This window comes from Elephantulus edwardii, unplaced genomic scaffold, assembly GCF_000299155.1.
Source record: "Elephantulus edwardii isolate Elephantulus edwardi_28Jun2011 unplaced genomic scaffold, EleEdw1.0 scaffold00153, whole genome shotgun sequence".
NCBI lineage: Eukaryota > Metazoa > Chordata > Mammalia > Macroscelidea > Macroscelididae > Elephantulus > Elephantulus edwardii.
Window position 1 is genome coordinate 5188918 of NW_006399903.1, and position 26908 is coordinate 5215825.

At 40.5% G+C, this 26908-nt stretch overlaps 1 pseudogene; it reads left to right on the forward strand.

Annotated features, from left to right (window-relative positions):
- Positions 1 to 1866: 1866 nt before the first annotated feature.
- On the forward strand, positions 1867 to 3451 carry LOC102868836 (annotated as a pseudogene).
- Positions 3452 to 26908: the final 23457 nt, after the last annotated feature.

The following is a 26908-nucleotide window of genomic DNA, read 5'->3' on the forward strand; positions in this document are numbered from 1 at the left end:
GGCCATGCTCTTTGTAATTACTGCTACACATCAGAAAGCTGGACAAGGATTAGGATGATAGAAGAATTGATGCCTTTGAGCTATGAAGCTGGGGAAGAATATTGAATATACTATGGACAGCTAGGGAAATAAACAGGTTCATCCTAGAGAGAGTGAAACCAGGCTATTCCTTGGAGGCAAGCTTTCTGAAGCTTCATCTGACATATTTTGGACATGTTGCAAGGAAGGACCAGTCCTTGGAGAGGAATATCATGCTTGGGAGGATGGAGGGACAGCACAGGAAAGGAAGCTCCTCGATGAGATGGACTGATTCAGTGACTGGGATAATGAGAGTAGGTGTGTCAGAGACGATAAGGTTGGTGCAGGATAGAGCAGGGTTCAGGGCTGTTGGACATAGGGTCATTCGTTACGAGTTGCAAGTGACTCGACTGTGACACATAACAACAAACAATAATCTATAGTAAAGAGTTTCACATTTTTCTTCTGTGCATCAAGTAGTGAAAGTTGTAGTTCACTAAGTTTTAGTTGTTATGTGGTATTGAGTTGGGATTAGCTCCCACTCGACTCTTCAACCAGTTTTGAGGAGTTCTAAATGGGACAGAACCCGTCTTTCTGTCATGAAGCAGCTTCAGTTGGCTGGGCAACTGGTCATCAATAGGCCACCAGAGCACAAGGAAACCCATGCTTGCCTTGCTTGTTGGGTAACGGGCCTCTCCCAGCAGTTTGCTAGAAGAGATTACAGAGACAATTGCATTTATATCCATTTAGAAACTCAGGCATTCTTGGAGGTTGTGAATCTTGTTCAGAGCTAGAGAGTCTACTCTTAATCAGGTGACCCTATGTCATCCAGTAGAGGTCCCATGGATTTCTATAACATGACATCCATAGGAGAGAATACAGATAGGTATTTTCTCCCACAGAGCCTTTGGCTGGGGTTCAACCCTCAATTTTTGGTTAGCAGAAGAGCACTTCACCTTTGCTGCACCAGGACTCCATTCTTGTTGTGTACTATTGAGTCAGAGCCAACCCATAATTCCAGCTGGTTTTCAGAGGTGGTAAATTACACAGAAAGAGATTGCCCATGTTTCTCCCTCAGAATAGTTGATGGATTTGAACCATGTGTAGCACAATTCTTTACCACAAAGCACCCAGAGCTCCAGGGCTCCATTAGAAGTTATGATACAGCAGAATTTTCTTTCAAAATAAAGCCCAGACCAGGCTGTTTTGTTTGTTGAGGCCTCCTGTTTGGTGAAGTTTCATATCACATTAATTATCATAGCCACAGGTAGGTATTCTCAGGAGTCACAATCTCCCCTCAAAGAATAATTTTTGTCTCATGTCAAAAGCTTACAAATCCTCTACTCAAAGGAGCACCATTTCACCCATCCCACCTCTGAAACAAGCCAAGCATCAGGCTTCTAGGCTAGAAATAGGACCATCTCTCTTTATCTATATGAATTGGTGCCTCTACTTCCCAAATGACTAAGTATTAAGTTTACCTCATCAAGTACTTCTTAGAAGCAAATATAACCAGAATATTCTTTAGAGGCCAGTAGAGCAAGACTTTGACCAACTTTGGATAGCTCATTAGAAAGGAGCAAATTCTAGAAAAGGAAAATGTGTTTGATGAAAGGAAGGACAAAAAGAAAACAATGAGGGAAACCCTCAACAAGACGGACTGGCACTGTGTGATATGATGGCAATTCTCTCTGGGTCTGACCTCAAATGAAGAGAATACTCACTCCTGATCACTTACTATTGGGGTGTAATTCACATTCCAAATGGAACTCATGATGTGAACTACAAGTGGTGATTTGATGTGGGATCAGTAAATGTGTATTCTCCTTTCTTTTAGAGCGTGATGTGATTGTTCAAGTTCATTCAGGTACTGGAAAGACAGCCATATTTACTATTTCCATCCTATGACAGCGGGAGATTGAGTTCAAGAAGACTCAGACACTAGTATTGACTTCCAACAAAGAACTGGTTCAACAAGTCCAGAAGGTAATTCTGGCATTTGGAAATGATATGGGAGCAACCTGTTGTGTTTACATTGGTGGAACCAGTGTTCAAAATGAAACGCAAAAGCTGCAGGCTGAAACTCCATATATTGTTGGTGCTCCAGGGAGCATATTTGATATGTTAAACTGGAGATAGAGTTCTCACAAATGGATCTAAATGTTTGTTTTGGATGAAGCAGATGAAATATTGACCGAGTACTCTGAGAATATGAGAACTGAGGCACGAACTGAGATTTGTACACCAATGTTCATAGCAGCATTATTCACCATCACAAGAACATGGAAACAGCCCAAATGTCCAACCACAGACATTTTTGTTTGAGAAATCATGGTACATTCACACAATGGAATACTATGCAGCACACAGGAGCAATAACTTTGTAAATCATTACCTAATTTGGGAGGGACTGGAGAGCATTATGCTGAGTGAACTAATCCAGTCAGATAAGGATAAATATTGTATAAAACTGTTATTGTAGAATGAGTATAAGGGAGCGGTGGGAGAGGCTGTAAGCAGAGGGATGTGAATGTGCAGGGGGAAGGAGAGATTAATTATTGGGTTGTACAATTTGATGAGTAATGGGGAGTGAGGGGAATTGAAAGAATTCGTTCAAATTTGTGTTTGAATTTTGTAAGAAAACTAGAAGAAAAATAAAAAATATATAAAAAGAGAAAAGAAACCTCACAAATACAAAAAAATAAAATCTATACGATTTTTTAAAAAAAAATTGAATACAAGTGTTTAAATTGTGTTACTTTCTTCCACAATGCCAACTGGTATGTTGGAAGTGACTATAAAGTTCATGAGGGATCCAATTAAAATTCTGATGAAAAAGGAAGTACTGACCCATGAAGAAACCAAACAGTTTTATATTAATGCTGAAAGAGAGGAATGGGAATTGGATACTCTTTGTGACGTGCATGAGACACTGAGGGTTACACAGGCTGTTATTGAGGTAGACTGGCTCACTGAGAAAATGCATGTGAGGGACTTTACAGTTTCCTCACTGCATTTGTGACACGGACCAGAAGGAGAGATAGGTGATTCTGAGGGAATTCCAGTCAAAGTCAAGCAGGGTTCTGATCACCACTGACTTGGTGGCATTTGGGATAGATGTTCAGCAAATATCTTTGGTTATAAATTATGGCCTACCTCCCAATCATGAAAGCTATGTTCACAGGAGTCGACAGCAGCAGTTGATGATGAGATGACACTCAGAAGTGGTATGGATATAATTTATAATACAGAATCATAAGCAAAACATCACACTGTTAGAAAAAAGGGTGAAATTGGCAGAGGGGGTCAATTTGGGAAGGAAGGTGTGGCTATAAACTTTGTTGCTGAAGACCAGAGGATTCTTCATGACACTGAGACTTTCTATCATACTACAGTGGAGGAGATGTCAATGAATGTGGTTGATCTTATTTAATTCCTGGGATGAGACAGTTCTGTATGTCATCTTGCTGTTTCTGAATAGGCGATTACAAGGTGCATCATGCTTCTTTCTTTGGGAATATTTCAATCTCTTCTCAAAGCTCATAAAGGATCAGAAATACAGGTTTTAATGGCAATGTGACTTTGAGTCATGAGCTTTTGTGAGGAAGGTCATTGGCTTTGACCTCTTTAGACTTTTGGGGTAGGTATAAAAGATGGAAGTCTGTAAATTCTTCCTTTCTTAGAAACTTATTTCCTAGTTATGTAGGATTACGTATTAGAGTTTCTCTATCATTTAATAATGTACTTGTGGACGAAAAGATATGTTGTTGCTGTTGTTATGTGCCGTCGAGTCATTTGCAACTCATAGCGACCCTATGTACAACAGCCCTAAACCCTGCTCTATCCTGTGCCAATCGCATTGCCTCTGACACACCCATCCCTATTACCCCAGTCACTGAATCAATCCACCTCATAGAGGGTCTTCCCCTCCTGTGCTGTCCCTCTACTCTACCCAGCATGATGTCCCTCTCCAAAGACCCGTCTCTCCTTGCAACATGTCCAAAGTATGTCAGACGAAGCCCCAGGATCCTTGCCTCCAAGGAGTAGCCTGGTTTAAGCCTCTCTAGGATGAATCTGTTTGATTTCTTGGCAGTCCATGGTACATTCAATACTCTTCTCCAGCACCACAGCTCAAAGGCGTCAATTCTCCTTCTGTCCTCCCTAGTCATTGTCCAGCTCTCTGATGCATAACAAGTGATTGCAAAGACCATGGCCTGTATCAGGCGCACCTTCGTCTCCAAAGAGACACCGTTGCTCTTGAGTACTTTAGAGAGGTCCCTAACAGCAGACTTTCCCATCGCAATACGTTTTTTTTATTTCCTGGCCACTGGTGCCAAGAGTGTTGACCGTGGAGCCGAGCAAACTGAAGCTGTGAACAATCTCAATCTCTTCACCATCCAACCTGATGCTACCAATTGGTCCAGTGGTGAGAATCTTTGTCTTCTTGACATTGAGCCTCAGTCCATACTGAAGGCTGCAGTCCTTGACCCTCTGTAGTAAGTGCATGAGGTCCTCCTCAGTTTCAGCAAGCAAGGTTGTGTCATCTGCATAACGCAGATTGTTGATAGATCTTCCACCAATCCTAACGCCACGCGTCTCCTCATAGAGCCCAGCCTCTCGGATAATCTGCTGTGTCTACAGGTTGAAAAGGTATAGAGATAGGACACATCCCTGGTGCACACCCTTCCCAATTTTTAAACATTCAGTGTTGCCCTGCTCTGTTCTGACGACTGCCTCTTGATCCAAGTATAGGTTTCACATTAGCACAATTAAATGTTTTTGGATTCCCATTCTTCTCAGAGTCAGCCACAGTTTGTTATGATCCAGGCAGTCTAATGTCTTTGCATAATCAATGAAACACAGATAGACATTCTTCTGGTATTCTCTGCTTTCAGCTAAGATTCATCTAACATCGGCTACAATATCCGTAGTACCACGACCCCTTCTAAACCCAGCCTGGACTTCTGGCAATTCTCTGCTGATGTTCCAGTTCCAGTCCTTTTTGGTATACGTGCTGTATTAAATTAGCCATTATGTCAAACTAGCCTATCTGCCTTTATTGTGTTTGTATTAAGTCTGAATAGAAAGACCTTTAAGAAAGTTGTGTTTTGTTGTTTTGTGTTTGGTGTTTTTTTTTTTCTTTCTTAGAAAGCATGTGAATGCATTTTATTTGGTATTTATTCAACAAAATATGTAATTAGTGTTAAATGTGAACTGGACCCTGTTGTTCCTAAGTCCCAGCAAGCAACCATACAGTGGGCATATTGCACATGTTTTAATGTTAAATAAATTGTGTATTTGCTATAAAAAGGATGGATTGACACAAGGCACAACAATGGGCTCAAATATTCACATGATCTTGAAGATATCACAGGACTGGACAGCACCTCCTTCCATCATACACAAGGCCTCTATGAGCTCAAGACAGCTGGATGGCCACTAAATTCAATACCATCAAATAGTGAATATTTCCATGTGCTACCATGGGGTAATCGGGACGGTGTATCAGAGATGGTGCGATTGGCACAGGACAGAGCAGAGTTTAGGGCTGTTGTATATAGGGTCGCTATGAGTTGCAAGTGACTCAACAACACATAACAACAACAACAACCACCATCAGGCTATGGAAATGCAGAGATGGGCAAAAGGGTCCCCTTCATAAGGCACTAAAAAAAAGAGAGTCAGACCTGTATTCCTTGATTGCAGTCAATGTTTTTCTTTTTGACACAACATCAGATCTCTGATGTTGCACTTAAATTAGAAAAAGACATCTTCACATCTTCACACCTCTCTTGCTAGCTGCAACAGATCAAGTATTAAACTTTAGAAGGCATTAAGATCTTGCCCAGGTTTCATGTTCAATATCCAGCTTTCTATGCAAGGCAAGAACTAGGCAGAGAATGTAGTAGGAACTATTAGAGCATTCTAAAATTCATATTAAGTGAGTAATGATTTAATAACTTTCTTCTTCAAGTGCCATCAGCAAGAAATTATACAGTTTTATGGGAACTCTTGATTTATCGGTGCTGAAGATTGCTTCAGCACAGCCAGTTTGCCTCATAATTTGTGGGCAAGAAACAAGATTAAAAGCAAATTTGAAGGGAAAAAAATGAGTTGAGAAAAAACCTGGCAACAGGGCTTGTGCAATATTAATTGCAACTGAAACAAGTCCATTCTTACTGGATCTAGGACATACTCATGCATTGTGTACACTTAAAAAGACTGTTGTTGTTGTTAGGTGCTGTTGAGTATGACTCATAGCGACCATATGAACAAAAGATCTGAACCCTAATCTATCCTGTGCCATCCTCACAAGTCCTGACAAAGAAACGTCGAGCCCACTGCAGCAGTCACCAAGTCAATCTACCTAGTTGAGGGTCTTCCTCTCCTTTGCCAACCCTCCACCCTTCCCAGTACCACGTCCTTCTCCAAGGAATAGCACCTCCTAGCAACATGTTCAAAGTATGTGAGGTGAAACCTTATCACTCTTGCCTCCAAAGAGCATTCCAACTACACCCTTTCCAAGATATTCCTATTTGTTCTCTTGACTGTCCATGAGATGTTCGATTCTCTCCTCCAAAACTATAGCTTAAAGGCACCAATTCTTCTGACATCTTTTTTTCATAGTCCAGTTCCTAGATGCATAGCAAGTAATCAGAAAGACTATGGCCTAAATCAAACACATCTTAGTCCTCAAACTGATATCATTACTCTTTAATAATTAGGAGAGTTTCCTAACTGCAGATTTTCCTGGTGTAGCGTGTCTCCTTATTTCCTGACAGCTGGAATTGTGGATCAAAGCAAGAGAAAGCTGTTGATACTTTCAGTCTCCTCTTATCCAATGTAATGCTGCCTACTGGTTCAGTGATAAGAATCTTTGTTTCCTAGACATTGAGATGCAATTCATGCCAAAGGCTGCATTCCTTGATCTTCTGCAACAAGTGCATCACATCTTCCTCACTTTAAGCATGCATGGTTGTGTCATCTGTATAACACAGGTTATTGATGAGTCTCCCTCCAATCCTGATACCACACTTCTCCTCATAGAGTCCAGCCTCTCTCAGATGACTTGCCCAGCATACAGACTGAATAGTTATACAGAGAGAATACAACCCTGATGCACTAATCTCCTGGTCCAGATACAGATCTGCATGTGCACAATCAAATGCTCTGGGGTCCCCATTCTTCTCAGTGTCAGCCACAACTTGTTTTGAGCCACACTGCCAAATGCTTTTTCATAGTCAATAAAGCATGAATAGACATTTTCTTGAATGTTGGAAAACTGGAAATTGTTAAAAATGAAATGGAATACTTGAATATGAGATGTGATGGGACAACTATGGCCACTTTGAATCAGATAATCATATGATGCACTATGCACGGAATGAAAAACAGAAGGAGAATGGTGTTGCATTCATAGTAAAAAAGTCAACTTAATGATCTCTCCTGAAAGACAATGTTGTGATACGATACTATCCATACACATACAAGGAAGATCTGTTAACATGACTATTATTTAAATATATGCTTCTTCATCTAGAGTCAAAGAGGAAGAAATTGAGAACTTATACCAAATCTTGCAGTCTGAAATTGACCGAACATGTAATCAAGATGTGTTAATGATAACTGGTGCCTGGGATGCAAAAGTAGGAAGCAGTGAAGATGGAACAGTGGTTGGAAAATACGGGCTTGGTGACAGAAATGAGGCTGGAAAATAGAATGAGTGAATTTGTATTTACAATTATTTATTCATTGTAAATACCTTTTAAAAAAGACAGATGATGACTTTATATGGCTCTCACCTAATGGGCTGCATTGGAATCAGACTGACTACATTTTTGGAAGAAATAATCAGAGAAACTCAGTATCGGCAGTCAAAATTAGGCCAGGGCAGACTATTGGTCAGATCATCAATTACTCATATGCAAGTTCAAATCAAGGCTGAAGAAAAGGAAATAAGTCCACAGGAACCAAGGTACGATCTTTAACCAATCTCATCTGAATTTCACAATCGTTTTAAGAATAGGTTTGAGGCACTGAACACCAGTGATCGAAGACCAAAAGAATTGTAGGATGATTATCAGGGATATCCATGGAGATAGCAAAAGACCTTACAGAAACAGATTTTTTTATAGAAAAAAATTGAAATAGGTGTCAGAAGAGACTCTAAAGGTTGCACTGAAATGTTGAGAAGTCAAAACAAAAGGAAAGCATGTGGAAGAGAAAGGGTTGAACAGATTTCAAACGGCAGCTCTGGAGGACAAAAAGCCTAGTGTCCATAAACTGTAGGAGGCACAACCATCATTGCCTTTAGTCAAATGGGTCATGAATGTTAAGGCAAAAGTCCTAGTTATTACAAGTGTAAAAATATAAGAAGAAAAAATAATAATGTAACATCTCATTAATGTTATGTGCTGTTGATTTGTTTCCACAATAAAACACTGCCCATTTCTTGGCCATTCTCAGTGTTGGCTAAATGTGCGCCCACTGTCACAGCCACAGTGTTCTTGAGCACCTTCATCTTTTTTTTTTTTACTAACCATCTACTTTGCCCAGAGTGCTGGCTTTCTCCAGAGATTGGTCCATTTTGATAGCATGTTGAAAGTGCATCAGATGAATTCTCAACATCCTTGCTGAACCTGTTGTCATTGTTGTTATGTTCTGTCAAGTCACTTGTGACTCATAGAGACCCTCTGTACAACAGCCCTAAACCCTGCTCTATCCTGTGCCAATCACACTGTCTTCAACACAACCACCCTGATTACCCTAGTCACTGAATCAATCCATCTCATCAAGGGTCTTCCTCTCCTGTGCTGTCCCTCTACCCTCTCAAGCATGACATTCCCCTCCAAGGACCTGTCCCTCCTTGCAACATGTCCAAAGTATGTCAGACAAAGCCTCACAATCCTTTGCTCCAAGGGGCAGCCTGGTTTAACACTCTCCAGGTTGAATCTGTTTGTTTTCTTAGCAGCCATGGTATATTAAATACTCTTCCCCAATACCACAGCTCAAGGGCATCAATTCTCCTTCTATCCTCCCTAGTCATTGTTCAGCTGTCTGATGCATAGCAAGTGATTTCAAAGACCATGGCCTGTATCAGGTGCACCTTAGTCTTCAGAGTGTCACCATTGCTCTTCAGTACTTTGGAGAGGTTTCTAACAGCAGCTTTCCCATGACAATACGTCTTTTAATTTTCTGGCTGCTGGTACAAAGAGTGTTGACTGTGGAGCCAAGCAAACTAAAGCTATGAACAAACTCAATCTCTTCACCGTCCAGCCTCATGCTGCCAATTGGTCCAGTGGCGAGAATCTTTGTCTTCTTGACATTGAGCCTTAGTCCATACTGAAGGCTGCAGTCCTTGACCCTCTGCAGCAAGCATTTCAGATCCTCCTCAATTTCAGCAAGCAAGGTTGTGTCATCTGCATAATGCAGATTGCTGAACATAAATCTTCTAAAACAGATTGTTTATTTTTTTCTACTAGTTTATTTACAAAATTCAAGTATAAATTTGAACAAATTCTTTTAATTTCCTTCACACCCCCCATATAATTGTACAAACCAATGATTAATCACTCCTTCCCCCTGCACATCCACATTCCTCTGGAGGGGTGGGAGAGGCTGGAAGCAGAGAGATGTTTATTCTTTTAGTGGCTCATGGAATACTCAAGATTCTTTAGCAATACCACTATTCAAAGCGATCAGGTCTTCTTTATTCGTTGTCAAGCTTTCACATGCATGAGCCAATTGAAAGTACCATGACTTGTGGTTGTTGCTGTTGTTATGTGCTGTCGAGTTGCCTGTGACTAATAACGACCCTATGTACAACAGCCCTAAACCCTGCTCTATCCTGTGCCAATCTTATTGTCTCTGACACACCTACCCCCATTACCCCAGACATTGAATCAATCCATCTCATAGAGGGTCTTCCTCTCTTGCACTGTCCCTCCACCCTCCCAAACATGATGTCTCGCTTCAAGGACTGGTTGCTCCTTGCAACTCGTCCAAAGTATGTCAGACGAAGCTTCAGAATCCTTGCCTCCAAGGAGCAGCCTGGTCTCACCCTCTCCAGGATGAACCTATTTGTTCTCCTAGCAATCTATGGTATATTTAATACTCTTGTCCAGCACCACAGCTCCTCAAGGTAACATCTTTGTTTTTTAATAAAGATTTTTTTGCACGTGTGGTAGATCTGTCCAATATAGTATGTCATTGGATTTTCTGATGTTTCCATAGGCTTTGACTATGGACTTAAGTAAAAGGAAATCCTTGTTAACTTCAATCTTTTCTGCATTTGACATAGTGTTAAGTACTGGCCCATTTGTATTTTGCTTCTCTTTATGTCAAGATGTAACATCTACAAATACCACAAAACATGTGCTGGATCATACCTTTGAAAGGAAGGGCTTGAATGGGATGATAGGATGAGTGTGACTGGGAGGGGGGAAGGTTGGTGTGTGTGTGTGTGTGTGTGTGTGTAGGAACATTAATGTAATTGTTATAGAAGTCATACTTGGCCAAAGAGAAGTTCTGTGAAAAGAAGAGCCTCAAGCAAAGCAAGGAGCCCAGAGACCTCAACAATAAGCTAAAACAATGGGAAGTGTGGCAAGGATCGTGCAGGACCTGGCAGCGCTATGCTCTATTGTACATGGTGTCTCTATGAGTAAGAATCAACCCAGGGACCCTAACAACAGCCACAAACAAGATACTAAACACTTGGTTATCTCAGTTCCAAGGTCAATCTTCCAGCATAAGTATGAAAACAATCTGGAACAAGGAGTCTATTGCAAAGTGGACTGGGGGAAGGGCTAGGGTTAAAATTAGGGTTAGGAGGATGAAGGAAAATGTGAAACAATGAATGAATTTAACAAAAATGAACCAACAACTTCTGTTCTACTTCATAAAGTGAACAAGAATGAAGAACTGAAACTATTGACCAAATAGCATCTCTTCCTAGTAGATGAACTCCCAAACAATTCAGAGAAGAATTGGGAAGTTTGAAACAAATGAACACCTGAGTTGTGTCCTCACAGTTCCGTGTAATAATTTCATTCACTAGTCAAAATGCTGCTGAATCTTGGTTTGCTGGGGGGAAAAATTGTTCACTTTTTTTTCACTGTGCAGAAAACTGCTTTAATAAATATTAATACTGTATCTAGATAGTGCTTATATTACCAAGACTATATAATTGCTTTTGTTACCAATAAATCAAGGTTAACAGTTAGGCAGTTTGGTGCAATTGTGTAGATTTCTCATGTTCCATTTGAGAAAGGGAATTTATTAAATCATTACCCATTTGTTATGAGTTTATAAAACACTACTGTTTCGGTGACATGCCCTAGATACTTCAAACATAAAAGGCCAAATTATTGACTACTGCCTCTTTCAGGAAAGGCATGGATGAGTGCAAGGCTAAGAAATGGGGAAAAGAAAAAAGAGGTCTTATAGTCAGCTCTGCGGAAGTTTTATTTTGTTGTTAGGTTCTGTCGAGTCAACTACAAGTCATAGCAACCATGGACCTGCTCCCTGTCCTATCTGGCGCCGTATCCGTATCCTCTCTGCCTCACCTGAGCCTGTTGCTATTCGTGACAGTCCATCGCATTGGAGGTCTTCCCCGCCAACACGGATCCTCCATTTTCCCCAGCATGATGTCATTTCCAAGGACTGGCCCCTCCGAACAAGGTAGCCAAAGTATGTGACATAATGTTTCATCACCTGCACCCTCTCAAGATCACTTGACCATCCCAGACATGGCAGTCACGGAAACATGGCAGCTACTACAGACCAGAATTTTCTCAGCATTGTACATTTGAGGCTGATCCAAATTCAATTTTATTTTATTTTTTAAATTTTTCAACTATGATACAACACTAGGGCGCTGGGGTAGCTTAGCAGTAAAGAGATGTGCTGCCCACCCAAAGGTGCACAGTTCAAATCTACCAGCTGTTCCACTGGAGAAGATGTGCAATCTCTTCCTATGGGATTCACTGGCTCTGAAAACCCATTGGAGGATAAGTCAGGAGACAGGTCTGACTCAATTATACAGAACAACAACAATATAGCATTAACAGTTTATCTGCCTGAGGCTAGAAAGACTTCCTGGAGATAGAATTCTATTTGTAGATAGATTTACATTTTGAAAATAATGTTCTTTGCATTGATATTTCTTGTTGTTATATGCCATCCAGTTGCCTGAGACCCATAGTGACCCTGTATACAGCAGCTCTGAAGCCTGTCCTGTCCTGAGCCGGTCTCACTAATTCCCACGCACCAACCCCCATCGCCATCAATCCATCTCATTCAGGGTCTTCCTCTCCTGTGCTGTCCATCCAACCTTCTGAGCATGATTCCTTCTCCAAGGACCCATCTCTCCTGGCCACATGCCCAAAGGATATGAGGCGGAGCTTCAAAATCCTAGCCTTGGTTTCACCCTCTCCAAGATATTGATATACTTTCTAGTGATGATCATCGTTGACAATGGTTCCAGGCCACTCTTGAAGAGCCCATGTCATGAGTGTGTGAAGACAGGTAGAGTGGTTCAGCAGTAGCATGTTCTTCTATGTAGGTGCCTGGAGTACAATTCATAGTCAAGGCTCACCCACCACCTACCTGTCAGTGAAGGCTTCTGTGTTGCTATGATGTTGAATATCTTTCAGCAGAACTTCCAGACAAGGACATACTAGGGAACAGGTCTCATCAACTACTTCCAAAGATGAGCCCAGGAAAGCCCTCAGAATCACAATGGTCAATCTGCACTGATCACGGGGAATGCCCTATAAAACTGTAGAGTTTCCATCTGTGCATGAGGTTGTGAAGAGTCATGGTCAACTTGATGGCAGCGAAAAGCAAATTGTGTGAATTCCCACGTCCTCACAGACACAGCCTTGTGGTATCTGTAGTCAGTTGATTAGTTGACATTATTCACAGATCCCTCCTCATCTTGAGACTTTACTCAACAGGCTAAGTGATTCCACTTGACAACGTAAGTTGGAATCAAGTGTTCTCTCTAGATCAGGATTGTGTCTTCAAGTGGATGGCTTCTCTCTTCTCAACATGTGCTTTCTGCTTTACACATTTAGAATGTGTCACTAAGAATGACAGGGATTCCCAGTGGTTTTCTATCTAGTAAACAGTGAGCAGGCTTACTTGACTGGCTGTGATTTTAATTTAACAGGTTTTCAATGGACACATGCTATGCACTGGACATTGTGCTAGTCTGTGGGACTGCAAGTACAAAAAGAACCAGAAGACACAGATCGTCTGTGGGTAGACAACTTTTCAGTAAGTCCATGGTATCTTAGTTTCCTGGTGCTGCATACACATCATAAATTGTGCCTTTACGGAACAGAAGTTCACCTCCTCAAAACTCTAGAAGCTGAAAGTCCAAATCTCTGACACACTGTTTCTTTCTATGAGGCTGTTTCTTAAATGTCTGGTTTCTGTCCCTGAACCTTGGCCTTCCTTCTTTTTGTACACAATCCGGGGAGCTCTGACAGTGTATTTGTTAGAAGCTGCACAGCAATGCCAAAGGCACATAGTTCCAATTCACCAGCTTCTTCATGGGAATAGGATGGCTATTCTCACAGGCCATTTGCTGCCTCTGAAAGCCTGCTGGAGGATCAGCTATGAGTTGGTTCCAACTAGACAACACACAGCAACAACATAATGTCCGTCTTTCCATATGAATGTGTCTCTCTGACTTTTCTGCTCGTTTTGGTAACTCAGACGAGGTTAGGGAATGCTGTAACTTGAAAGGAGAGAGAAAGAGAGAGAGGGAGGGAGGGAGGGAAGGGGAAGGAAGAGGAAGGGAGGGGAGAGGAGAGGAGAGGAGAGGAGAGGAGAGGAGAGGAGAGGAGAGGAGAGGAGAGGAGGGGAGGGGAGAGGAGAGGAGAGGAGAGGGACTCTATTGAGCTGTGGTGTTGGAGAAGAGTGTTAACTATAACATGGACTGCTAAGAAAACGAACAGGTTTGTCCTGGAGACGGTGAAGCCGGGCTTCTCCTTGGAGGCAAGGATTCTGAAGCTTCGTCTGACATACTTTGGACATGTTGCAAGGAGGGACCAGTCTTTGGAGACGGACATCATGCTTGGGAGGGTGGAGGGACAGCACAGGAGGGGAAGACCCTCTATGAGATGGATTGGCTCAGTGACTTGGGTAATGAGGACAGGTGTGTTGGAGATGGTGAGATTGGTACAAGATAGGGCAAAGTTTAGGGCTGTTGTACATAAGGTCGCTATGAGTGGCAGGTGACTGGATGGCACATAACAATACACACACACACACACACACGTACACAACTAAATTTATAACTGTGGACACAGTTACATTCTATATAATTTCTAAGTTAAATTCATAGCATGTGCCAATAGCTTTAAATCACAAATTGTCATAAGCATTCTGAAGGGAAAGAATGTGTGCACTTGAGTAAGAATAGGAGCGAGAAATCCCATTTCGATGTTGAGGTCAAGGGAGATTACGCTAAGGAAGAAACACTAAAACTGGAACCAGAAAAATACGTGAGATCACTGTTGTCGCTGTGTCAATGACTGTGTCAAACACGCTATCGTGCCAAATTTCTCTTGGAAGGAGGACAGCCAGGATGTTCCTTGGGAATGAGGATCGAGAGAATTTGTCTTGTGTACTTTGGACGTGCTGCCAAGAGGGACGAATCCCTGTCGAAGGACATCATGCTTGGCAAAGTAGTCAGGGAAGAAAGGAAGGCCCTCAACCAGATGCATCAGCACAGTGACTCAAATAGTGGACTTAAACCCAACAGAGAAAATGCGGTGCCTGCTTGTTTGTTTGTTTTCAAGCTTTTTTAAAAATTATTATTAAATTTTGTTAGTTTTAATGAACATTTACAGAGATTTTGGGTTCTCATTCATTCATTGTTGCACTGTTTTCTCTACCCTCCTCCCCAGTTCGTTCTTCTACCCCCCACTCCCCGAATATTTTCAAGCTTTGACAGAAAAAAAATGTTTGTTGAATCTACCTACTGTGGTATCTCTGTGATAGTTAACTAGGTAACAAAGGCACCATGCTTAACCCACTGTCTTTTGGCCATGAGAAAAGATTAGACACTGCACATTCAGGTCAGCAGAGTATGGGTAAAAAAAATTTTTTTAAAAAGCCACATCAAACAAACAACCTCAAACTCAGCGGTTTTGAGTAGGAATCGACTCACAGCTGACCCCCCAGTGGACATTCTATGGTTATAAATGACAGGAGAGCAGACTGAACGTCTTTTTCCCGCAGAACCAGTGGTGGATTAAAACTGTCAACTCTCAGTTAGCAGCACAACTGTCTGTGGACTAAAGAGAAAGAGAGCCTTAAAATAAATGAGTAGCTTAGCACAGAAGCAGCAGGAGGAGGCTTCCTGGGAGTCTGGCCATCTCTACTCCCCTTGAATACCATTGCTGGTATACACAGTGCACCAATCTCTCCATCACCATATATCACTCTGAGACCTAGTCTACAAAGGTTGCACCTGGCTATGTCTCTATTCTTACTTGGTCCTGGACACAGAAACATGTCTGTTGCATATTCTTCAAAAGAAATAAAAAGTCATCTATATTATATCATGCTTATTAAGCAATGTTTCTTTTTCTTCCTCTTGGATATTAAAAGGCTTTAGCCCAGACTTACTACATGGGCCCACCTTGAATCAGACATGTGAAGGTTTACTTATAAATATGAGGCCAGTGGTTCTGATGTGCAGCTTGAGCTAAGATCCCAGGGTGGCATAAACTGGTGCACAGCAGGTTTCTAAGCCAAGGGCTGACAGTTCGAATCCATTCAGTGTCACCTGGGAAACCAGTTCTAATGAACTACTCTATATGACCACTGGAATGGGAAGCTTTACAGAGCACTATTCATTCAAGGATGCATGGAAGTGAGTCAGACCCAATGGAAATTATTGCTTCATTTTACTACCTACTGGTCCCATGTGGTTCATTGTAATTGTAAATTTGAAATTTATCCCATCATTTAGTTGAAATATATAGTAAAATGTTTCCAAATAAATCTTCCCATGGCTCAGGCAATTTTTTTTATTACCATGAAAGAAATGACAGACTTAAAAGTATCCTTGTACATTGAAGATATGTTGTCTACACAAGGGAATCAACTGACTAAGGAAAGAGATGCTGGAACTCAACCAGGAACCTTAACCATTGTACCTTTATGTCTTGAAGTGCTGAATGTGTCCTTCCAAATTCAAGTGCATCTTCAAGACCACAATAGCTCAAGACTGCCCCTACATCCAAATGCAAGTGAAATTAAAATAATTTCTCATCTTCTTCCATCATTTCACACAACTGATCCATTTCTTATGTCAAGTCATCCTCAGTCCTATGCTCCCTTGTCAAAGTTTGCTCTTCTAAATTCCATTCACTGTACGTTGTTAATAGCTGTTACATTATTTAAAGGTTAAATTTCTTTTAACAGAGCTCCAAGGCAGACTAAGAGGATGTATCTCTTGTCTTTGAAATTTGGGCATTTGCTTCTTAAATTATGGGGATGAAACTAGCCTTGAGGAAAAACAGCATAAAGGAAAAGAAAACATCATAAAAAGTATTAGTCTCTTTTCTACTGCCAATAGACCAATTTTCCTATTAATAATAATAAAAATTTTAAATCTCATATTTATTACTTTTATTCCTAAACAACATGCCTTTGGAAACTCTGAGAAGTTTGATAAATGATGGGCTTTTTGTTCATATGGTCGCTGTGAGTTGTTCTCAACTGGGTGACAATCATCAAGAACAACAACAACAACAACAACATTGCTCAAGGATTGTATAGCAGTTTACTATATATTATTGCATTCCTCCCTCTCTTTAAAGCAGTCATTAAGGGTATATAGATCTTTCATATATAGTTTTGTTTGTTTGTTTGTTTTTTAACACAAATAGGCCTCAAACTTGATCCCAGACATGGATCCCTATTTCTAACATGGAGGGGTTTTATTCTGTATATGGAAGGTTTTCAGACATGTTAATTTAAGAAATAGATTATCAGAAGGTCTCCGATGGTAGACAGGCTTCCATGAAACTTCTATACTACAATGAACTGGCAATTAAGGCCTAATGATCTGTTGTTAGGTGCTGTTGAGTCAAATGCAACTCATTGCAACCCTCTGGACGACAGGTCTTATCCTGTGCTGTCTTCATACTTCCTGACGCACTAGAGCCCATTGCTGTAGTCACTGTCTCAATCTACCTGGTTGAGGGTCTTCCTCTCCTTCACTGGCCCTCTGCCTTTCCAAGCATCATGTCTCTCTCCAAGGAACAGTCCCTCCTAACAACATGCCTGTACTATGTAAGGCAAAGCTTTATCATCTTTGCCTCCAAAGAGGACTCCAATTATACTTTCTCCAAGACTTACCTGTTCTTTTGGCAGTCCATGAGATGTTCAGTACTCTTCTCCAATATCATAGCTCAAAGGCATCAGTTCTTTTTCTGTCGTCCTTATTCATTGTCCAACTCTCAGAAGTGACCAGAATGAGCATAGCCTGAATCGGGTGCCCCTTAATCCTCAAACTGACATCATTACTCCTCAATAATTTGGAGAGGTCTCTTAACTGCAGACTTTCCCAGTACAATACGTCTGCTGACTTTCTGACTGCTGGTATCAAGGCATTGATTGTGGATCCAAGGAAGATGAAGTTATTGACAATTTCAGTCTGTATCATTCTGATGATCTACTTTTGAAAATTAGCTAATGAAAACCTTATGGATCACAACATAATATTATTCAGCATAATACTAGAAGAAGAGCCCCTGAGGATGAAAGACAATCAAATTAAACAGTGGCTGCAGTGATGACCTGGAGTACACCTGGAGGATTGTGGAAATGGCAGAGGACTGGGTTATATGTTACTTGAACATGGATAGAATCAGCATGGGCTTGAGCTAACTTGGAGACAACTAACAGTAACGGGAGATCCAGAGGCCCTGGTGCAGCCAATGGCGCGAGAAATTTTCCTCCACCATGTAGCTTGGGAAAGGAGTTTACATTTCCATTCTGTTTATTTGGCCATGATAAAGTACAAGAGAGACCAGAACAATTCCTTGGCAGGCCTTCAGTCTTGTGCTTGTTGGTTTAATCCCCGAATTGCAACAGATGTTAAGACAAGTCATTTCAACCATTTTGTGTTACAGATCCATTTGAGACTTTGATAAAGGCAATCAACTTCTTATCTTAAAAAAATCCCTATAATTGCATACTCAACAAACATGATCTCAGTTTGGGAGTATTCAGAGAAGCTCCCAAGACACTTGTCTGTGAAGCCTTGTCAGTTTGTTGACTATGTAGTAACTAGTTTCGTTTAGGGGGTTCTGCGGCCAAGTGGGAGGGAGCTGTGCTGCCAATGGAAAGGCATGATGTCAACCTGGAAGCTGCTCCCTGCCACAAAGGTAGGCAATCTCCTCTTGTGAAATTTACTGCCTCTGAAAACCCTGTGGAACATCAGTTATGAGTCGGTCTCGACCGTACGCAACAACGGTCTGTTGTTCGATAGTTTTCACATTCAGTTGGATCACCTTTCTTGGAAATAGGTCCAAATCTGGACCTCCTCCAGTCAGTCAGCCAGACAGCTGTCCTCCAAATTTCCTGGCATAGACTGGTGAGTGCATCCAAGGCTGCATCTGTTAATTGAAACAAGTCAGTTGGTATCCCCATTGATCCCTGGGTCCTGATGTTTTGCCAATGCCTTCAAGTGCATCTTCAGCTTACTCTTTTCTTAACCATTGGCTCCTGCTCATATGGTACTTCCTGAAATTTTTCAGTGTCAGTCGGTTAGTTTTGATACAGGACTCTGTGTATTCCCACCATTTATTTATATATTTAATTTTTTTTTATGCTTCCTGAGTCATTCAATATATTGCCCATACCATCTTTCAATATTGCAACTTGAGGCTTAGATTTGGAAGACGTTTAGTGCAGTGAGGGAACGAGATGAGTGGCTATCAGAGTGATTACTTTAGTGAACCTTGAGTCTGTAACTAAAGCCCCTTCTCAAGACAGGGTTAAAACAATTCCATGGAGTCAATCTCAACAGGGGTGTTAAAGAGAGAGAGAATTTATCACAGTAAAGCAGCCTTCTTAGTGATGCTGGTGGAGGCACTGATGTGTCCCTGAGGCGAGTTTCTGTGCCAATATCCTGTCAGTTGGGCTGTCAGTGAATTGTTCCAGAACAGGTCAGGCTATGCACACTTAGCATTATTTTTAACTAATGGGGGCAGACCAACAAAAGGAAAATTTTCTCTGGTCCAGAGATATAGTACAAGGGAAAAAAGAGATGGAAAGAAGTTGGGAAGCCAACCAGCAGCTCAAATCACATGGTGGATGACAGTAATACAAAGTTCCAAAAATATTCCATTAGGTTACACTTTGAGTAATGACTGTGTCTGGAAAAGTAAACTATTGGGGACCCTAGCATTTATAGAAAGGCTCTCATCCAGAGGCAAAGATGAACAGCCAGATGGGGTTTTGGAGGATTAAAGCAACAAATCCAGTCAGACAATTCCCATTCTAATATTTTATTTGGAATTGCATGTAACTCATCTGTGTTGTTGGATGTTTGGCACCAAGAGGCCAATATACACTAAAGTGTGTTTTATTGGTGAAGAAAATATATAAGACAACTTAAAATAAAGCTAATAAAGTTCTGTTCTTTTCAACTTAAAAACTTTTATGCTTCTGTAAAGCTTATTGGATGTGAGTCTACCTGAAATGCAATGCCTCCTCCCCAGTGCATAAGTGGAACTTCCTTTTATTTCTAGAATAGAATGTGAACATGTTAATATTAAAGGTGTTAGCATCTATAATAACCAATGATTTATTGACAACTAAGAAGGATATTACTGGTGCTGATGTTTGTGTTTGTTAGGTGCTATCAAGTCAACTACACCCCTCTCTACAACAGAATAGCACCTGGTCTGATCCTGCACCATCCTCACAGTCTTTTCTGTGTTTAATATCATTGTTATAGTTAGCGAGTGCTCTTGTAGCATAATGGTAAAGAGTTGTGATGCCAATCCAAAGGCAAGTGGTTTGAATCCACCAGTGGCTCCATAGGAGAAAGATGGGCAATCTTCTCCTATGGGATTTATAAATGAAGAACTTGCTAGAGAATCGACAATGAGTTGGTTCCGACTCAGTGGCACATAGCATGTAATCAATTTCATTTAGGATCTTTCTTGTTTTCTTTAGTCGACTCTCTACTCTTCCAAGCATGATGTCCTTCTCCAGTAACTGACTTTGTGAAACCAAGTCTCATCATCCTTGTTTCTAAGGAACATCTTGGCTTCACTTCTTTCAAGATTAATTTCTTGTGGTATATTAAGTACATTTCACTAATGTTACAATTAAAAAGTATCTAATTCTTCTTCAATATAGAGCAGGGAATATGGGAAAACATTTTTTTTACTGATGGGAAGAGATTAAAAAATTACCAAGAAGAACTATGACAAAAATAACTTGGACTTGTCGACTGTTTTAACAATTACAAAGATGCATTCCTCATAGAATATAGATATTTGAAAGGAAATAAAGTTGTCTTCATTAGCTCTGTTCCTTTTGTCTTAGCATGATGTCTCATTTATCACAGGAATTCAATAAATTAGTTTCATTAATAGATAAAAGACATTTCAAGTTTGAAGTTGTTGACAGCTTCAATCCCTTCTCTATCCATCATGATGCTGCCTGTTGGTTCAGTGGTAAGAATCTTAATTTTCTTTACACTGAGATGCAATCCATCCTGAAGGCTGCATTCCTTGATCTTCTGCAACAAGTGCTTCAAGTCCACCTCATTTTCAGCAAGAAAAGCTATGTCATCTGCATAACATAGATGTATCATCTTCATCTTACTTGGATCCACAATTAACACTCTTGGTACCAACTATACTGTTGGAGAACACTGAACATCCCATAGATGGCCAAAAGAACAAACATATGTGTCTTGGAGAGGATGTAGACAAAGTACTCTTCGTTTTTTGGGTCTTTTTTTAAATTTTATAGTGATTTATTTACAAAGTTCCAATATATTGTTTTTCACAAAAGGTTCTTCCCATTTCCTCCCCCCTTGAGTTGTTCAAACCTATGGTTAGCATCCCATGCCACCCCTGTCAATCCTCACTCTCTGTGGCCACACTCTCCCCCGCCCCCCTTCACTTGGATCCTCATACTCGTTTCACAATAATGGGCTTGTTTGGTTTTTTTATAGTATTTGTCCTTGTGGGACTGAGTTAGTTCACTTAGTATAATGCTCTCCAGTCTCTCCTAAGTTAGGTAGTAATTTACAAAACCATTGCTCCTGCATGATACATAGTATTCTATTGTATGAATATACCACAATTTCTCCATCCATTCATTTGTGGTTAGACATCTGGGATGTTTCCATGTTCTTGCGATGGTGAATAATGCTGCTGTAAACATTGGTATTCAAGTCTCCGTTTGCACCTCAGTTCTCATTTTTGGGAGGTATAGTCCAAGCAATGGAATAGCTGGGCCATATGGAATTTCTATGTTCAGCTTGTTTTAAAATGGATTTTAATGAAAGTTTGCAGAGACGTTGGATTGCCATTCATTTATTGATGCACTTTTCTCTGCCCCCCCTCAATTCACCCTTCTCTTCAAAAATTAAAAAGAAAATAAATTATTTCATTGTTATTCAGTCCCTCCACCCAAGTCTACTTCACCATGCTAGCTTCATTCTGGACTCCTGTCCTAACAATAATATTTAGTCATATATACCTCTTCAAACAGTTCTCTCCCTCTTCTGTTTCAATGCAGTATACATTATTTATCTCATCTTTATAAGTCTCCCCACAACCCCTACATCAATCCTCTTTTATAACAGTGGCATTATACCATATTTGTCTTTTTTTGTGACTGAGATATTTCACTCAGCATAATGTCCTCCAGGGTCACCCATTTTGTGTACTATTTCAGGAGTTCCTTGTTTTTCAATGCTGCATAATATTCCATTGTGTGAATACACCACAGCTTCTCTATCCATTCATTTGTTGATGGGAACTTGGGTTGTTTCCAGCTCTTTGCTATTGTGAACAAAGCTTCAGTAAACATGGGTATACATATATCTGCTTGGGTGGCGATAATGGTTTCTTTACGGTAAATTCCCAGCAGTGGAATTGCTGAATCAAATGGTATTTCTATTTGCAACTTTTTGAGAAAGTACCGTGCTGCCTTCCACAGCGGCTGCACCATTTTACCCTCCTACCAAGAATGAATAAGAGTTCCAGGTTTTCCACAAAATTGCCAGCATTTGTTGTTTGCTGTTCTGTCAAATTTTGCTGTTCTTACTGGGGTGAGATGATATCTCATAGTTGTTTTGATTCGCATCTCTTAGAGCTAAGGATTTTGAACATTTCTTCACATGCTTGTTTGCCATCTGAATGTCTTCTTTGGTGAAGTGTCTGTTCAACAAGATAAAAGTAAACAACCCAATTGAAAAATGGGTACAGGATATGTTTAGCTTTTTGAGGAAGCACCAAACTCTCTTCCAGAATGTTTGTACCATTTTACAATCTTACTAACAATGTATAAGAGTTCCTATCTCATCGCATTCTTTCCAACATTTATGACTTGCTGTCTTGTTAAACTTTGCCACTGCTACTAGTATTCTTCTAAGTGGTGTAGCACTTGTCTGTCCACTTGCTATACAGAGGTAACAGTGGTGGCTGTGATGCTCAACACTGTTGACACTGATATGTCAAATGTCATAATGGTTTCTCATGGTGGAAAGTGTTTGGTGGAGCTCCCCAATTAAAACAAGCTTGGAAGTAGGGGTGGCATCCACTTCTGAAATAGCTTGCCTCTGGAAGATACGAACTTGGAGAAACAATGAAAGTTATACAAGTGTTCAGGTCTTTTGTTCATAGAGTCACTATGAGTCATCTACAACTTGACAGCACTTAACAACTACAACACATGAGTGAGATGGTATCTCATTGTGGTTTTGATTTGCATCTCTCTTTAGAGCACTCTTTGTAGGCAAGAAAGATGAAACTTTGCCTCACATACTTGGGGCATGTTGCTAGAAGGGGCTACTCCTTGGAAAGGGACATAATGTTTGGATGGGCGAACAGTCAACAAAGAAGAGGAAGATTCTCATCCAAGTAGATTAACATAGTGACTGCTGCAATGGGCTCTAGTGTGTCAGGAACTGTGAGAATTATGCAAGGATAGAACAGCATTGAGATCTGTTGTTCATAGGGTCACTATGAGTCATACTTGACAGCACCTAACAACAACAACAACAAAAAATCATTGAGTGAATAAACTTACATTATTTTTTCATTGTTATAATGTTTTATGTTTATTATCTTGATTTTTTATATGAAGAACTAAAGACCGCAGAGAGCAAAGGGTTGTCTAAGATTATATGAGTCAGAAGTAAAACAAGAATTCTGTGGAACTTAGCTTCAAAGAGTTTTCAATGACTATAATCTTTTGGAAGTAGGTAACCAGGACTTTCTTCTGAGGTACCTTTGTGTGGATATGAACTTCCAATCTTTTCATTAGCAGCTGAAAGCATGAACTATTTAAATTGTTCAGGGATCTAGAATTTATCTCCAACTGATGTGAGAGAGGTACCTCAGAATGTAGAGTAGAGGAGATTTGAAGTGTGAGAAGAACTCAACTCATTATTGCTTGAGGAACCAAATGGAAAGGAAATTTGAAAATCAGTGACGGTATACTATAAACAGGAAGACAGGCCCTCAGTCAACAGCCAACAAAGAAACTGATGTCAGTCTTACAAAGGCCTAATGACCTGAATGAAGTTCAAAGTGAATTGGTGCCTTAAATCTTTGGCTAAGAAGAGTTCAGTCCTGTTAAAATCTTGACTTGGTCCCATGAGATGTTGAGCAGAGAAACTGCTGAAGTTCACTGAAATCATGGCTACAGACCTTGATCCATATGGAAAAGAATGTTGTTTTCAGATGAGAACTTCATAGTAATTAATTACAGAAGCCAATGGAAACAACTACAACAGCCAATAAAAGGCAAGTGCAAAGTCAAAGGTCAAGAAAGTATATTCTGCATTCCATTTGGCCATGGGCCACCTTGAATACAAGACCACCAAATAAAAAGAAATATATCTGCATGTCTCCAGGCATCTGGGTTCTACATCTCGGTGCTGTGGCTCCATGTGGCTCTCAGTCCAGCCTGGCTCCCCTTCATGAATCTGTAAGATTATTCTGTGTTGTGGGGATTCTGTAGAATCACTAAAAAAGTCATCCTAAAGAATGTGTAAATTATCAAAAAATATCACATACAAGCAAAATGTCACTGAAGATTATTTTTTTAAAAAACAACAAAACTACCACCCCACACCCCCAAGTCTAACAGTACATTGACAGAGAACTGCCAGAAACACAAGCTGGATTTAAAAGAGGCCATTGTGCTAGGGATAAACATTACTGATATCAGATGACTCATGGCTTAATGTAGAGAATTCCAGAAGGACATCTTATTGTGTTTCATTGATTATGCAAAAACATTTGATTCTGTGGATCACAAAAAAATTGTGACTAATATTGAGAAGAATGGAAATCACAGAACACCTGATTGTGGTCATGTGAAACCTATCTCTAGACTTGGAAGCTTTTGTCTGAACAGAGCAAAGGAACGCTGCATTGTTCAAAATTAAGAACAGAGTGCATCAGGGATGTATCCTTTCTCCACACCTCTTCAATGTATATGCACAGCAGATCATTCAGGAAGCTGGATTATATGAAGAGGAATGTCACATCAGGATTGGAGGAAGACTCATCAACAAACTGTATTATGCAGATGAACAATCTTGTTTGCCAAAACTGAGGAGGATTTGAAGTATTTCCTGCAGAAGTTCAGAGACTCTTTAGCCTTCAATATGGATTACGTGTCAACATTAAGAAAACAAAGATTTCACCACTGGGCCAACAGGCAGTATCATAATTGTTATTTTATTGTTATTTGTCCTTGAGTCACCTGCGAACCTAGCAATCCTATGTACAGCAGTTTTGAACTCTTCCCTGTCCTAAGCCAGTCTCACTAATTCTCACACACGAACCCCCATTGCTCCAGTCACTGTATCAATCCATTCCATCTGGAGTCTTCCTCTCTTGTGCTGTCCCTCCACCCTTCCAAGCTTAATGTCCTTCTCCAAGGACCGGTCTCTCATGGACATGTGTACAAATTATGTGAAATGGAGTTTCAAAATCCTTGCCTCCAATGAGAAACTTGGTATCACACTCTTCAAGAGATGGTATGTTCAAAACTCTTCTCAAGCACCACAACTCGAAGGCATCAATTCTTCTTCGGTCATCCACAGTCATTTCCCAGCTCTCTGAAGCATAACAATTAGTTTCAAAGACTATGGCCTGGATTAGATGCACCTTAGTCTCTAGATTGACGGAGTTTTTCAGTACTCTGGAAAGGACCCTGACAGTACATTCTCCTAATGCAATCCATCTTTTTATTTCCTGTCTGCTGGTGTTAAGAGTGTTAATTGTGGAGCCAAGAAAGCTATAATTGTTAACAACCTCAATCTCTTCCCCCGTCTATCACAATGCTGCCAATTTTCCCAGTGGTGAGAATCCTTATCTTCTTTATGCTGAGGTTCAGTCCGTATTGAAAACTACAGTCTTTGACCTTCTGCAAAAATTGCTTCATTATTGCCAATTTAGGGTAGATCTTGGCATAATGAGGAGAGTACCAGAAGAATATCTATCAGTCTTTCATTGATTATGCAAAGACATTTGATTGTGTGGATCACAACAAATTGCGGCTAACCTTAAGGAAAATGGGAATCTCAGAGCACTTGATTGTGCTTAGGGAAAACTTATACTTGAAATTTTACTTGAACCAGGAAGCAGTCCTCAGAACAGAGCAAGGAAACACTGCTTGGGTCAACATCAAGAAAGGATTGTCAGGGATGCATCCTGTCCCCTTACCTTTTCAATCTGTATGCAGAATAGATCATTCAGGAAGCAGGGATTTATGAAGAGGAATGTGACATCAAGATTGGAGGAAGACTCATCAACACCCCATGATATGCAGATGACAGAACCTTGATTGCTGAAAAATATAATAGATGGGCAAATGTTGAGGTTGCTAATTATTTCTTCTTGCTTGGATCCACAGTCAAAATTCTGCTGGTGAACAGTCAGGAAATCAAAAGGCAAGTTGCATTGGAAAAAAAATTGCTGTCATGAGTCTCTCCAGAGTGCTAAAAAGCAACAGTATCAGCCTAGAGACTAAGGTGTACCTGATCCAGGCCAGAGTCCTCTCAATTTCTTATGAGAGTTAGACAATGACTAAGGATAACAAAAGAAAAATTGATGCCTTTGAGTTGTGCTGAAGAAGGGCATTGAGCTTACTATGGACTGCCAAGAAAACAAATAAGTCTGTCCTGGAAAAGGTGAAAACAGTTTGATTTTTGGAGGCAAGGATTTTGAAGCTCCATCTCACATACTTTGGTTATGCTGCCTGGGGGGACCAATCCTTGGAGAAGAACATCACACTTAGAAGATGAAAGATCAGTGCAGAAGATGAGGTCCATGATGAGATGGATTTGACACAGTGACCGTGGCAAAGGGGTCAAGTATGTCAGAGATGGTGAGATTGACTCAAGATAGGGCAAGGCTCATAGTTGATGTTCATAGGGTCACTACGAGGCATTAGTCAATTTGACAGTGCTTTACAACAAACCAAAAGTTAAGTAAATCCAAATCTACTGCTTTTGAATCCACTTCAACTCACAGTCATCTTGTAGGACAGAGTAGAATTTGGCATAGGGATTCCAAGACAGCTTCATCTTTCTTTTACAGGGTGATTGGTTGGTTTGTACTAGGTTTGAACAGCTGAATTCTATAACTCCTGCGCT